The sequence below is a fragment of the Triturus cristatus genome, chromosome 6, assembly GCF_964204655.1.
Source record: "Triturus cristatus chromosome 6, aTriCri1.1, whole genome shotgun sequence".
NCBI lineage: Eukaryota > Metazoa > Chordata > Amphibia > Caudata > Salamandridae > Triturus > Triturus cristatus.
In genome coordinates, this window is record NC_140589.1 from 1,659,825,536 (window position 1) to 1,659,842,125 (window position 16,590).

Genomic DNA, 16,590 nt, shown 5'->3' on the forward strand with positions numbered 1-16,590 from the left:
ACCTGAGGCCTGGCACAATAAAAGGTGCCCACCCAGAACACCCACCATAGTGTTGTTGGGGAGCAAAGCAGGAGCTCCGTGGCAACAGCCAGCTCTCCGCATCCAGCAGTAGCCGGCACTACTCCCGCCTGCAGTGAGCAACTCTTCATGCTGCTCCCTGCATGCAGGAGCAATATTTCATCTGTTTACCTGCCTGCTTCAGTGTGTGTAGAGAAACAGATAAAAAGTCAACTCTAAGCAGGTTTTTAAGCTCCCGCACTGCTGTGAGCGGACTTTATGTTTGCTCCCGCTTGAAATTGCTCCCACCAAGGGAAAGCCAATACAGGTTTACTAGCCCATGCAGTGCAGGCAGGGAAATCACTATGTCGCAGGGGTGGGCTCCCTGGTACACAGCATTTGAGCCAGGTCCGGGGGATGGGATACCGGGCTATTTATGGCCCAGGGAGGGGTGCTACGCGCTCCCCTCTCTTTTTCTTGAATTTGCATCCCCAGGGGATGGGGTTCCCGGGCCTTCTAGAGGCTCGGTGAGGCGGGCCACCCGACTCCACTCCCTTTAAAACATGCAGAGGGCCCTGAGTGATAGACCCCCAGGGCAAAAGTGGCCAAGGGAGGGTGCCACTTACCCCCCTCACCTTTTAAACAAGGCAGACCCCTGGGGTGGGGTCCTTGGGCAGAAATCATCCAAGGAGGTGGCCCGCATGCCCTCCCCCTATTACAAATGTGGCTGGGCCCTGGGGGATGGAGCCCCCAGGGCTCCACTTCCCCAAAAGTAAACATCTCTTCCCCCTGGGACCTGGCCCACCCGTAGGGCTTAAAAAAACAGATGCATGGGAAATGTTTTTGGGCCCTCTGGGATCCCCACCACTAGGCTTAGGGGGTCATGGTATTACTTCCCTGACCACTTGCATCTGTGACTGGGTGTGTGAGTTGTTTGTGATAGACTAGCCTGGCTGGTTAGGCATCTTACTTTGGTCATTAGTGTTTGGAGTAATGGTTTGGAAGATTCAGGACTATCGGCTGAGAACTCTCTCCTGGGTAACAAGTGAGTGCAGTAGTTGATAAGGTTACATCTCTTGCCAATCTCCTTATCTTATTTTTCAAACATTTAAATGGCATTTTACACAGAATATTGAAGTTTTCTTTGCTGGATTATGTAATCAATGATGTCATTTGAGATGTCATGAGTGATGTAATATGTGAGTTCATAATAAGTGCATTGCGGGGGGCATAAGTTATAGATAGCTCAGGTAACTATAACTGCTGAATTTCTATAGTTTTGTGTATGCAAAATCTGAACCGAACTATAACGTCCCTGTAACCTTTTTTTAAAGTGAATTTGTATTTTGTTTTCAAATTCTAGTTCCTAACTATAATTTCCCTATAACCTTCATTTGTTTCAGTGATTTCCTATTGTTTTTTAATGCTATTTTCTAACTATAACGTCCCTATAACCTTTGTTTTTTTTTAGTGAACTTCACTTTACTAATAAACGTTTTCACAAGTTCATAAATACATTCTTATTATATATTTTAAAAAAAAACAATTATGGAAATGTAACCTATGTAGTCTTTCTATAAATGCAATGCACTAAGGCCCACATGCATCAAAGCAAAAGCCAGTCGCAAACGGGCAGATTCTCAGAATCTGCCCCTTTGCGACTGGGATTTTTGCATTTGGGATGCATCATCCCAAATGCAAAAATCGCAATTTAAGGAATCTCTAAATTGCGATTCCTTAAATTGCTATTGCATTTAAGGAATCCCAAATTGAGATTCCTTAAATGCAATGCATGAAAGTTTAAAAATTAGCGATTTCGCTAATAGGGGGAGCAAATTACCATGAAGTTGAACTTCATGGTAATTTGCAAAAACTTTGAAAAATGCACTAAAGTGCATTTTTCAAAGTTCCATTTTATACGCACACATGCCCTTGGGGCATGTGTGTGTGCAAGATGTATTCATATGCAGATTTCAGGGGTGCAACAGGGTGTCTTTTTGACGCCCTGGCACCCTTGAAATAGCATGAGCAATTTGCGATTCTCTAATTGAGATTAGCAAATTGAGAAAGTCTTCCCATTCATTCCTATGGGCCTCTAGGCCCATAGGAATCAATGGGGAGGTATTCCTTAATTGCGACTCACAATTTGCGAGTAGCAATTAAGGAATGTTTAGAAATCGCTATTTTGTAAGCGATTTCTACATGCATAGCCTTTTGCTATTCCTTATTAACGAATCCTTATTTTTCGCTATTAAGGAATCGCAAATGGCATTGTTGATGCATGTGCCAGTAAGTCTTTTTTTGTATTATTAATTTTATGGATCTGCGGATCCATTCCCAACCAAAAGCACACATTTAATACTAAAACAACAAAACATATAATACAAACATATGCTATTTCAAGTTATATCAGTCTATCACTGCCAGTGTGGGGGTGTGTGAGTCGCTGGGTCAGTGACTGTGTGGATGTATCAGTGGTTGTGTAAGTGAATGTGTGAATGGGTGCGTGAGTGTCAAGGTCTACGTCGTCTCCTACCTGAACCTTTTATGACGACGTAGCTGTATTTCGCAGGGACGCGAGGGACCAACTTCCCAAATTCCTAGCTTACAGTAAAAGATGTTGTTTATCTCTCTTAGTTATAAATTATAAATTAGGGAAGAGGGCCTGGTACTGGACGTGATGAACGATGGCTGTTGACCTGCGAATTACAAGTAACACTCCATTAGTTCTCTTTACTTAAACTCTTTTTATCACTACTTCACTAATTGGCTTATTTTAATTTGTTAAGACACAGAACCCTACACAAGCGTACCTGCAATCAGTGGTTCTGATATCCACGTCCAGTATTTCTTTATCTTTTCGGAAGTAGGGAGCGAATGTCGTTGTCTGATAATTGAGTGTCTTTTCTTCTATTCAGATTTATTAAATTATTCTACGAAGAAAAAATAAATTATTAGGTTTCTAATTACAATGTAAATCGCTCTCGCTCTACTATCTTTCCCTGTGCATATGTTTTAACTTACTTTTCTAACTTCCAGAAACTGACTTTTCATCTGTACTCTTTATCTCTAAAATTAAAAATAAGACACAACAAAACAAAACAAAAGAAACCCAGGGAATATCTAAATCCTGAATGTCTAATTCAACGATATTCCTTTTGAAATCTAGACACAAACTTCTAACGGAATCTTCCTTGTCACTTTTCCCTACACATAATCGTTTTAACAATACAATTTAAATAGCGTTTACAAACAATGCAAAGTCTTTTTAGTAAAAGTTGCGCTTGAATTATCAAAAATGTTAAGAAATGTCTTTGAATAAAGTTTTCTGTGGTTTCCAAAAATTATTCTCAAAATTTGACTTTAGACCTTTCTTGCGAAGGGCGCCTGATTGCAAAGTTACTTATCTCCTTCTGTTTTCTCTTTTACAGGTCAAGAAGACTGCTCCGACGATGAAGACCGTGAAGGCTGTTGACAACATCCGCGGTATCAAGGTGAGTAATTCCAGAGAGCAGCAAACCCGATCCTGTCCAGTGAAAGAACGGAAGGCAAAGTGCCTTCCAGAACATTGGGTGCGGTCTTTATACTCGACCGCACCCAGCGTTTTGAGACGCACCGTCACGTTCTGTGACGGTGCGTAAAGCAAACTGAGCATCCATTGTCAAAACAAAGCACCATCTCGACCCACGGACAATGCTCTGCTTTTTACCTGCGAAATGGCTGACCACAAAGTAAAATATTCCCAACATCGAGCACAAACAAACCTGAATACATTATAATTATGGCAATTACAATAATACGGACCTAAGAGGTACGATATACCTAATCCACCTAAATCATAATAACCTTAATACTTCTGGGTGCTGGTGCACGGGACAGGGGAGGATTTTCTTAAATAAACTTACGTTCATCCTTTAATGGTATGAACGTTACAGAGATGGTACAGCTGACTAGAGTGTATCATGACAGTGAGTGTGTGAGTGGCTGTATGGGTGTTTGGGTGGGTATGTGAGTGGTTGTGTGGGTTGGAAAGTGGTTGTGTGAGTGGGTGTGTGAGTGGTTTTGTGAGTCTGTGAGTGTATGTATGGTTGTGTGAGTGGGTGTGTGAGTGGTTGTGTGGGTGAGCATGTGAGTGAGTGAGTGAGTACATGTGTGGGTCTGTGAGTGGATGCATGATTTTTTAATTAGGGTCTGGCTCTGCGGATCTGGCACTGAGCACACAGGGGATTGCGCTTAGAGCCATGGGGATCTGTGTTCCCTTGTTAGCTTCAAAAACATATAGAGCAATTTCTTGCCTTTGAGGGGTCGCTCACAGACCCCTTCATCAGTTCCAGTCATCAGTTCTATCACTTTTAAATGTTATTTTCCCACCTGGGAGGATTTACTTTTGACTTTAATAACTCCAAAACTACTGAACAAATTTGCAGCTTTTTGTCAAATTTGGTGTAATTCGATTCAGCCACTCAGGCTGTAGTTGTGTCTAAAAGCCCTACTGGAAATTGAACTAGGAAAATGCATTTTGATACCCTCCCCCCCCCCCCTTTTTCTCGCCCGCATTTGATGGCTCACCCCCAAACTTTCCAGACAGCAGTTAAAGAGACTGGCAGACTAGTTTTGAAAAAATGGTGACAATTAGTCAAACGGTGTCAAAGTTATTCTATTTATATATATTCAGTCCACTCTGACTCCTGTTACACCCTTGGCGCTGCGAGGGAGTAGCGCCTGTGCTGGAGGAGCAAGCCAGGCAAAAATATAATAAGGCTCTCACTCAGGGCATTGTGGTGTATAAATATGCGGATGTGTATCAGTTTGTGAAAATTGCATTTTTAATGGCGGCACAGAAAACGTGGGAACACATCATGCCTATCAGATGTGAAGCATTACAGTTAAACGGTAATTGCAGCTTGTAAAATAAAAACTAACAAGGTGCATACATTGCTAATAAACATCCCACTAACAATTTGTGGCCAGTTCTGCGATGTAAATAGCACTTTATTTGAAACTCATAAACTCCCCAAGCCGTATTTAAATAGACCGCTGGAAAATAGTAAAATATAAGGTGCTCTGAGGACCACATGCCTTGCAATGAGCTGCACAGAGATCAACAGTGGTGCATTTTACGAGCACAAGAGAATATGAATTTGATGTTTACACTACATTTGCATGCCAAGAAGTGTGCGAACTTTAAAAGTTTGCTCTATTGAAAGTCGCGTTATTCCCTCAAGTGAGTTTCACGTTACACGGAGGTCTTTTGCACCCCTTTTGAGTTGTTTTGGGGGAAAACAAGATCACCAACATCCACAGTGTTTCTGAGCTGCGAAGAAAACAGTTTTAAAGTTAATTCAGGAGAAAATGACACATAAATGTTCAGAGCCAACAAGCACTGGCAAATAGGAACAAACAGGGAATATTGCCAATTTGCAGGAACAACTATGTTAGTGTAAACACTGGATGGGCAGAGGACCTCCCACACAACCGCCAGGCCAGTAAACAGGATGTTCACTAACTAGATGCTGCACACTCAATAACAACTTTGCACATCTCTAACGTACGCAGGCATAGCTGAAACAACTATATCTGGCACCGCTCTGCATATTAATGTTTGCACCCTGCTTAATGGACAATGATCAAATTGTTTTATTTTTTCTTAGTACCCAGAAACACTCTTTTTTAAACAACCGCCCTTCCCAAATTAAATCCCAATATTTCTCTTAGCTCCCGCTCTGTGGTAAAATGTGTAAGTAACGTTAATGACAAAACCACATATTTCTGGAATTATATTTTTAGTCTGACAACTTAAGTGTAACACATGCAGTGCGATGAAAATGGGCAGACCACAGTCTAGCGTGAACTCCACTGAGGGTCTTTGTTTTTGCGTGTTTGCTTTAAAAACTTTTTCGGCTGGGCTGAGAATGTGCCTGGGGTGTGTTTGCAACCGCTGACCTGCGGTCCCAATTTCACAGGTCAGTTTCACGTGTCAGGCAGAGGAAGCTAAAGAGCAGAGATGGCCAAAGCCGAGATGGGACAGGCTACTTGGTGTTTTGATGATGGTCGACCCTTGAACCCGTTTTGCTTCTCAGGGAATTGAACGCATTTTTACACTTTTTTTCTGGAAAATATAATTTTATAAATTGCTGTCGATGAGAAATCGAGAAGTGTGTCGATATTTGAGCAGATGTTTTAGTATTTATTAACACCTATATTGTGCATATTTCTGGCCACAAAAAATAGCAGTGTGTTTTCGCACAAAAACATGACCATGCTTCTAATGATGACTTCAGAACTATGAATTATAGGAACCTTTGTAAAATCATCCCAATCTCTGCCTCCATCGTCTGGATACGTAAATAATGCTGCTTTTTTTGGAAACTAGCTGTTAAGAAATGCTTTAAAAGCGCTAAAGTTAGATTTTCCTTTTTTTAATATATTTATTGTTCTTAACGTTTCTCATTACATTAAAAGGTAAATATTAATAGTAAGAAATACAGCACAATGTGTTTAACCAAGTAAAAGCTGTCCTCTGCATTGGCATTTATTGGTTATCTTCATGTAACATGGCATTAGATTTTGCTATTTGTATCTAATGTACTGTGTTTATAGAAGTTGCCACAAAGTTTTTTAAAAAGGTGAAGTTTGTGAGGTTAAGACTGGAGAAGCAAAAGTGTTTTTTTTAATTAAAATTCTTTTGGGAAAAGACCTTTCTAGAAAAAGAAAATAGCCACTTCAAATCCAGGAACTTCTAGTGGAGTCATGAGGTATTGGCAATATTAGCCAAGAAAATGGTGCTAGGCCAAAATATTTGAATATTTAATTTTGCTTTTAGTAGATACTCATAGTTATTGGTAATATATAAAGCATGGTATGCAAAACCTACTATATTCTTCCAGTGCATATTTGTAGTCTCTTTGCCTTGAAGGCAACATTCACTAGTGGAAGCCACACTAAGGGCTTGAATTAGAGTTTAGTGTATGCATTAATTCATAACAAATGTGCTGGATATGCTCAATCAATATGCTGTCTGCATTATTACAAGTGCCATAGGATATAATGCACTTTTAATGAGGCAGACTGGATATCTGCCATACTTCTGACGGAGTAACCTATCCACCGAACTTTAAATCAGGCCCTAACTCTGATCTGTTCATGGCTGATGGTGGTAGCTCTCTACATCTGTTTACCGCAGAATTGTCTTTCATCATGATATCATTATATCTTCTAAATATCATTTACTGAAATGTCATCCAATTTGATGTAGTTTCTCTATTATTAAATCCAATGGTGCAATATTTTCTAAACAATAATTAGAACACACTGTGTCGGTCAAAAAATTATATTTCTGTCTCCAAAGCTCCACCTGCCAGACTGGCAGCGTTGAGCTTCCGATTTCACATCTAGAGGCTAGAGGTTCAGAATGAGAGGTAGCATGACCCGTTTTCAGCTTTAACATCAGCTCAACCAACAGCATGTCCTGATTCAATTTCCAAATACCTACTTTGACTTCTTCCTATGACACACATAAATGTCTTTGAGCCAGAGTTTCAACACTTGGACCTTCAACTGCCTGTGAGACTAGACTTCGACCCAACTCAACATCACTTCAAGAGACATCGCTTGTAGTCTCAAGCAATTGAATTAAGATGTGACCTGAAAGACCCTTCAGGTCAGAGCTACAAATTCTCCCTTATCACCGAAGACCTATGTGTATGGACGCTACTGTTTATGGAGTTTCAGCTTTGTCCCCATTCATAAATTTGGCACTGTGTTTGGTCCATTTGCCTGCCATGCCAATGGGGTCAATCTATCCTGGCTGATGAGGGGTGATACCCCAAAACCACTACTAGGATGCTTGGTTCTGGTCGAGGGATGACCTGGCCTGGTAGTTCGGGCTGGACTGTTCCCATGGGGAGCAGGGTAAAGACTGATTTGCATATGACTGGGTGCAAACTGGAATAGCGTGGTGAGCAAACAAATTATGGATTTAGGTCCAGATCTCTGTAGTGGGGGTGAATGTTTGCCATTGTTTAGCATTCTATCCATCCTTTGTTCTTTTTCCATTTGCTTTTCTAGACATTTTAACTATTTTGCCATATCTGACTCCCTTGGGCGATCTCCACCAACCTTATCTTTGTCTTGATAACATTGTTTTCTGTTTAATCTTCATGTTCATTGTTTGCTCATGCTGCTACACGCTACTTTACATCTTTTCTGATGATTGCCTTGTTGCTCTGACCTAACCTCTAAAAGTGAACCAAGGAATGCTGCAGACTAGACGCTATCTGTGAGAACCCAACTGCAGGTCTTTCACTCCTTTAGCAACTGCAAACGAGCAATGATAAAAACTCTGTTATAGATCATTCAGCAATTTACAAGCTGAATTCTAACTGCACACAATGTATGCTGTTATACACATCCTTTATCACTCAATCCCACTTTAGCCAAACCTTAGTTCCTTCACTTTGTAGCCTTGGTTCTAAAACCTATTGCAGCCACTGACATTTTGTCCATAGTGGTTGTATTCTAACATCATAGTTTTGGAGGTCATAATCACTGTAAACATACACTCTGAAAGGGCCCTAGGACAACATGTCAAATTCATAAGGATTTCAAAATAAACAAATGAAGAGTAATGCATAATTTCATTAATTTTCAGCCAGCCATCAGTTGCATAGTGTTTGTTACCCGGAATGTGCATCAGTTGCATGATTTACTCACAATCCTAGGTACTTGAACACATTCTAGGACATTGGCCAGGCAGACAGTAAAGGAAACAGTTTGAAGGCTTGTTGTGAGTTTTGTCCGGGCTTCCACAGCCCCAAACAGACAAATACAAGAAAAAATATTTTTCATCTTTGGTTTTTCTGCAATAGCAGCGCCTCAGTGAAAAATGTTTAAGGTTGAGCATGTAACAGAATAACTAAATTGCAATCACACTTATAGAGATGATGAGCTTCAATTTGATGATAAAAAAACAAATAAAAAGCAACACTAATGGAATTCAGAGGTTATTAAAGTAAGCCAAATTTCTAATAGGATACTGTCAGAAATGGGGTTAATAATTTAGTTGTGGTCACCCTACCAACACAATAAACCAACACATTTCTAAGACAATCTTTACTCACCCCCTGATAGCTTCGGCATAAGCAGCTGTCAATCCGAAAAGAAGTGGGAGTTAAGTTAAAAAAGTACCAAACATTTTAAAGGAAAGGACGCAACAAAACTATCAAACCAATTAAAAACTTGTAATATGCAAAAATAAAATCAAGATCAACATAATAAGTTAAGAGGAACCCCAGATATGGAATTTTACATTTATATGGCAGATAGCGCCTATGATGAAGTTGTACTCTTTAACATAAACAACAATTCATGGTGGAGGGTACCCAGGTGCAATTTCACGCCAACTGCAATGGAGTGGAGGTCGGATACACCAAGCAGGTTACTGACCATGGTTTTAAAAGTTAAATGTCATATTTGGGGTACAGTGTATACTTACACCAGCCACATATGTGACAAAAACTTATTTCTGCCAGGAGCACCACTGTTCTCTGGCTAGACTGCAGTTTAAATGCACTGCAGTGCCACGTGGCAGGGAAAAATATATTTGCCATGTAGGAAAACCCTTTTTTATATAATCATAAGTCACCCCGAAAGTATGCCTTGTAAGCCTGCAGGGTGCTAATATATATGAAGGGCACACTACATATTGAGGTTAATGTGATCTACAGTGAAATACAATCCAAAAGCTATTTCAAAATGTAAGCCAGGCTAAACCTTTCTCTAACAGGCCTAGGTGGGATTAAAATCACAAGATTCCTTATCTCCACTTAGAAAAGGCCTACAAAACGGTTTCAAAAATATTTCCTTCAGAGATTCAACATCCTATTTAAGGGAGAAATCTAAAGCAGAAAAGTAACTTTTTAAAACTTTTCTTAGCTTCCTGAGCCAGAACTGACGTAAAACCAGTTTTATCACTTGTTAGAACCGGCGGTCTCTAGTTGGCAGAGGTATACACTTCTGACAAATAGGGACCAAACAACTCTAGTCAGGGCAAGGGGATTACACACTCAGATAACCCCTGCTACCCCCTTGGTAGCTTGGCAGAGCAGACAGGCTTATCTCAGAGGCAGTGTATTAAGCATTTATGACCACATACAGTAATAAAGTGAATACACTACAAATGGACACAACACAGAAGTTATTATAAAAATAGTATTTTTATATAAGGCTTAGCACAAGACCAAATAAAGACAAAAATATACCACAGTCTTAATAAATACTCTTTGGAAGGAAAAATAATAGTTCAAGTAAGGTTTCTTCTTGGCAAATAGTTCTTTAGCAACAAAATTAAGTGTTCTTCTGAAACACAGTTCTTTGGCAACAATGTAACCCCCACAGGAGTCACACGACGTCGAGTCTACAGGATTCCCAAGGTTCGGCGTCGACCGCGAGGAGCGCTACGTCGAGCCTGGAGTTGCAACAGACCCCACAAGTACAGTACCTTGAGAAATGAAGAAATCGATGATCCCCGGCGTCGAGATGTTGGCGTCGAGGTCGGCGTCGATTGTGCCTCGGAGTCGGGTCGATCTGCAGCGGCGTCGAGGGATGTCGGGCCGGAGCAGCGCTCACGGCGTCGAGAAGGGCGTCGAGTCGATGCGATCAGCAGCGGCGTCGGGACGGGGTCGCTTGGAGGTGGAGCCGATACTCACTCCTCACTGGCGTCGATATCGGCGTCGAGATGGGGTCACTTGGAGCCGGGGCCGATACCCACTGCTCACTGGTGTTGCTGCTGGCGTCGATCGGGCCCGGCGGCCGGCGTCGAAGGCTCGGGACACTGGAGCCGTTACTCACGATGTCGAGCTGCATTCGGCGGCGTCGGCGGCATCGAGACTGCAGATTTTCCCTTGTGTCCTGGAAACAACACTTTCCAGCAATTCAGCAGATGGTGAAGTCCTTTGGCCCTGTGACTTCAACAGGAGACTGGCACTCTTCCAGCCCTTGGAGATTTCCTAGCAAGTGTTCAGAGAGTACACACCAAGTTCCTCTCTCCTTGTTCCTTGGCAAAAATAAAGAAGCAGCTTTCAGGTTCCTCCACAGCAAAACAGCACTCTGGCAGAAAGGGGAGGCAAGTCCTTAGATCAGCAGGCTTCTTGTCCTTGGTACAGGTTTCCTTGTCAGAAGTGATCTGAGTCTTTGGTTCAGGGGTCCTTCTCTTATACCCCTTTTCTCCTTTGTTCCCTTTGTCCAAGCAGGGAAATTCCCCCCATCTCAGGTTCGTTGTGGGTATTGCCAGGCAGAGGCACCTGGCCTATTCACTGAGCAGGGCAGAGTCCTCAGCCGCCCAGCAGGAGGCGGAGCCAGTATTGTCACTGGCAGGAGCAGGGCTATCAGTCGCCCAGCAGGAGGTGGAGCCAGTATTGTGTCAGGCAGGGCAGGCTACTCTTCCCTCACTCTATGTGTAAATGCCTCATTCACTCCACACTGACTCATTCAGACCTCTGGAGCCACCCAGCCCCTGACACACACACCAAACCAGCAGAGACCGGTGGATAGTTGGACAAGAAAATAGCCACTTTCTAAAAGGGCTATTTTCAAACACAGAATCTAAAAACCATCCATCCTAAAGGGTGTGTTATTAAATTCTGAGTTCAGGGATACTAAACTCGACTTGCTACCATGCTCCCTCAGTCAGATAGATTATAATGGAGTTAATAATCAGTCTGCCCAGTCTGGCCTATTGGAGGCAGGTAGCCCTTCAATAGTGAAAAACGAAAATGGCTGTAATTCACTATTAGGTCATGCCACACACATCAGGGCATGACCTACCTTTTACCAACAATGCACCCTGCCCTAGGGCCTACCATAGAGGTGTCTGAAATGTGGCAAAGTGAAGGTTTAGAGACTGGCAAGTAGGTTTCCTTTCTGTATACAATAAAGGACCTGTTCCCACAGTGAGCATTTGGTTCATGTATCCATTGCAGTTGTCATCTGATTTTAGACAAACTGTAGAGCAAGTGTTTTAATGTCATCTATGCTACTTCTAGGTATGGCTCACTATTCCAAGAAAATACAAAGGTTATTCAAACGAGATAAGAAAACGACTGTCTTTTTATCCAACAATAATATCTGCAAACACCCACATGTGAAAAAAGTGTAAGAAAGGAGTGATGGCGCCTCACGGTAGCAACACCACAGAGGATAAAGCAGGAAGGTACTCGCCTGCTACCTCAAGATCTCATCATCAGCTGCCACCACTCCGCAGAAAGAAAATGTGTGTGAGAAAGTGTAGACAAGGGACTGGGTATTAACCCAAAACGTAAAACTGCTAGGGTGTGTAACAGAAAGAAGAAAAAAGCTGTGCAGAGAACCGTGCACCGTAATAGACCCCACAGTGTATGTACACAAATTTGAGTTGGTTCACACTGGCTTTCTACTTTTTATTCTATGCTGTGTGACCACTCATATATCAAATGCCGACATGTTTCATTGCCATTTGGAAAAACTCACGGCAACTTCTTCAGGGCGTGGGGTATTGTGTAGGTTTCCTTGCCAAGTCGACATGGCAGTCAGGGACTGCACGCAGGCGCTGCGGTGGCAGGCCTGAGACACATTTTACAAGCTGCTTCTGTGGGTGGCACAACCAGTGCTGCAAGCCCACCAGCAGCAGTTAACTTACATGCCCTTGGCACCCGCAGTGCACTAGACTAGGGACTGAACAGTAAGTCAACCAAGCCAATCATGGTAACACCAATCAATGTAACAATTTAACATAGGGAGCACTTGCACTGTGGCACTGATCAGCAGTGGCACAGTGCCCAAAGCAATAATCCAGCAAAAACATCGTAAACAGAGGAGGCAAACAGAAAAAAATGGAGGAGAGACTCATGCCAATGATGCCAGGTCTAACACGTGTCCCCTCCAGCTGAAATGTGGGGAGAACTACCCTTCACCCAGGGAGTCCTCATCACTAAGGCGGAAAAATCTGGACAGACCATCAGCATTGGCGTGATCTGTACCAGGGCGGTGTTCCACCGTAAAGTCCATCCCCTGTAGGGAAATGGACCACCTCAACAGCTTTGGGTTCTCACCCCTCATCTGCATTAACCATCTGAGGGGCCTGTGGTCTGTCTGAACCCGGAAGTGAGTCCCAAACAGGTAGGGTCTTAGCTTCTTCAGCACCCAGACCACAGCAAATGCCTCACGCTCTATCGCACTCCACCTTTTTTCCCTGGGAAGTAACCTCCGGCTGATGAAGGCTACAGGTAAGTCTCGGCCCTCCTCATTCATCTGTGCTAGAACAGCCCCCACACCATGCTCTGAAGCGTCTGTCTGGACAATGAATTCTTTTGAAAAGTCGGGTGCCTGGAGGACCGGTGCTGTACACATTGCAGTTTTCAGGGTGTCAAAGGCGTTCTGACAGGCGTCAGTCCAGATCACAAGTCTCGGCTGCTTCCTGGAAGTCAGCGAGGTCAAGGGGTGCACAATGTTGCCATACCCCTTGACAAACCTCCTGTAGTAACCCGTGAGACCCAAGAAGGCCCTCACCTGAGTCTGGGTTTTGGGCGGTTCCCAAGCCAGGATGGTATCTATCTTGGGTTGCAGGGGGGCCCCCTTGCCGCTCCCTACTTGGTGCCCCAAGTACACCACTGAACCCTGCCCAATCTGGCACTTACTAGCCTTGATTGTGAGGCCTGCTCTGCGCAGGGCCAACAACACTTCCTGGAGGTGGCGCAAGTGTTCCTCCCAGCTGGCGCTGAACACTGCTATATCGTCCAGGTAGGCGGCGCTGAAATCTTCCAGCCCGGCCAATACCTGGTTAACCAACCTCTGGAATGTGGCAGGGGCATTCTTCATCCCAAAGGGCATCACACGGAACTGGTAGTGCCCATCTGGTGTGGAGAATGCAGACCTCTCTTTTGCCCCATCAGTCAAGGCGATCTGCCAGTACCCAGACGTTAGATCAAACGTACTAAGGTACCGGACAGCCCCCAACCGATCGATGAGCTCATCAGCTCTGGGGATGGGGTGCGCGTCAGTCTTGGTGACCGAATTGAGTCCTCGGTAATCCACACAGAACCGAAGTTCTGGTGAAGCACCAGCCGCTGCAGCCTTTGGGACCATGACCACTGGGCTGGCCCAAGGACTGCTAGAGGACTCAACCACCCCTAAGGCAAACATCTTGGAGACCTCCTCCTTGAGATATGCTCTGACCTTTTCAGTCACCCTGTAGGCCTTGTGCCTCACAGGAGTGCTGTCCCCAGTGTCCACATCATGGACACACCACTGAGTGACACCAGGGATTAAGGAGAACAGATCAGGGAATTGTACCAACAGATGGCGACAATCTTGCTGTTGCTCAGGGGTCAGTGTGTCAGAGAGGACAACACCATCCACTGACCCATCTTGCTCTTTTGCACACAGGAGGTCAGGAAGAGGCTCACTCTCCTCCTCCATTCCAGCATCTGTGGCTAGGAGCATGCCCACTTCGGACCTTTCTAAGTGGGGCTTTAACCGGTTGACATGCAGGACCCTTAAGGGGTTCCTGGGAGACTTCAAGTCCACCAAGTAGGTGACATCGCTCTTTTTCTCCACAACCTCAAATGGTCCAGTCCACCTGTCCTTGAGCGCACAAGGTTCCACAGGGGCCATGACCCAAACTTTCTGACCAGGTTGAAGCTCAACCAGAGTGGCATTCTGATCGTACCACCGCTTCATCTCTTCCTGGCTGGCCTCCAGATTTGCCTGAGCAAGATCTCTGAAGCGCCGAGTCTGGTTCCTAAAGGCAAGCATGTAGCTATATACATCCTGGGGAGGTTTCCTGGGAGATTGCTCCCAGCCTCCTTTAACCAGACTCAAAGGTCCTCTGACCGGGTGACCATACAAAAGCTCAAATGGGCTGAACCCTAGAGACTTCTGTGGCACCTCACGGTAAGCAAACAGCAGGCATGGCAAGAGGACGTCCCATTTACGCCTCATTGGTTCTTCAAGACCCATGATCATGCCTTTGAGGGTCCGGTTGAATCTCTCAACCAGCCCATTACCTTGAGGGTGGTAAGGAGTGGTAAACTTGTAGGTTACCCCACACTCCTTCCACAGAGACTTCATATAATTAGAAAGAAGTTGGTGCCTCGGTCTGACACCACCTCTCTGGGGAACCCCAATGCGGGAGAAAACACCCATCAGTGCCCGTCCCACCACGGGGGCCGTCACTGTGCGGAGAGGGATGGCTTCCGGGTACCGGGTGGCATGGTCCACCAAGACCAGGATAAACCTATTGCCCATGGCTGTCTTGGGGTCCAGTGGCCCCACAATGTCAATTCCCACTCGCTCAAAGGGGGTACTGACGACGGGAAAAGGTTGGAGGGGAGCCTTCTGCTTCCGCCCACTTTTCCCACTTGCCTGGCAAGTTTGACAGGTCCTACAATGGATATCTGAATCCCTTCTCATCTGGGGCCAGTAAAAATGGGTGACAAGCCTGTCATAGGTCTTGTCCTACCCCAGATGTCCAGCTAACGGAACGTCATGAGCCAACCCCAGTAGGAAGGCTCTGAAGCGCTGGGGTACCACCAGCACACAGGCTGACCCAGGCTCAGCAGCCTTAGGCTCGCTATACAGGAGGTCGTTCTCCCAGTAGACCCAATGTGATCCTGACTGATCACCTGTCGTTTGGGCTGAGGCCTGCTGCCTCATACCCACAAGAGAAGGGCACACTTTCTGTTCAGCACAAAATTCCTCCCTGGAGGGACCACCATCCTGCTGCCAATGGGTCAGCTCGGGCAGGTCTCCCAGTTCGGCCACTTGTTCTCCTGTCGGTTCCAGGGCATACCCCTCAGGGTCTGCTCCCTCCTGGACCGCGGGAACGATGGGGGACGGTTTCCCGCGCCCCCTGCCTCTTCTCTTCACGGTTAGGACCTGGGCCATACTTTCAGGCTCCAGGGCCCCATCAACACCCTTACTAACTGACATGGACCGGGTGGTCGCACACACCCACTCAGGCAGACCCAACATTTCCAGATGCGATTTTCTCTCCACCTTAGCCCAAGGGGAGTCCTCCAAATCATTGCCCAAGAGACAATCAACAGGCTTGGCAGGCCTCACAGCAACCTGAAGAGTACCTGAGACCCCCCCCCCCACTCAAAAGGAACTTGAGCTACCTCACACTTACTCTGTGAGTTGTCAGCAGCTACAACGGGGTAGAATGCATGAGGGACCACCTGCTCTCTGGACACCAAGTGACACTTGACAGCTGTCACACTCGCTCCGGTGTCTCTGAGAGCTTCCACCCTATGGCCATTAATGGTCACCCACTGCCTATATTTCTTAGTGTTACTAGGCAGAGGGGTTGGAGGGACCATTTCCACGTCTCCTAAAGAGACCAGGGACATTTCTGCGGGACCCCACCCACCGGGGGCACCCATCTCATTCCCTCCCAGGGCTACATTCGTCACCTGACGAGGGGGTGCACGTGGTGGTGCATTGGAATCCTTCATGGGACACTGGGGATCATAATAACGGTGTCCCACCTGCTTACAAGCGTAGCAGGTCATGGGGCCCCTTGGAACAGGTTTACCTGTCGGGGCCTCTGGCTTCTTTACA

At 45.0% G+C, this 16,590-nt stretch overlaps 1 long non-coding RNA gene across 1 annotated transcript in view; it reads left to right on the forward strand.

The window, feature by feature from the left end:
- LOC146821773 (uncharacterized) overlaps nucleotides 1–16,590 on the forward strand; it is a 135,750-nt gene that overhangs the window by 110,447 nt on the left and 8,713 nt on the right. Inside the window, exon 2 of the long non-coding RNA XR_014962772.1 lies at nucleotides 3,429–3,491. This is a non-coding gene — a long non-coding RNA (uncharacterized LOC146821773). The remainder of the gene's footprint in view (nucleotides 1–3,428; nucleotides 3,492–16,590) is intronic.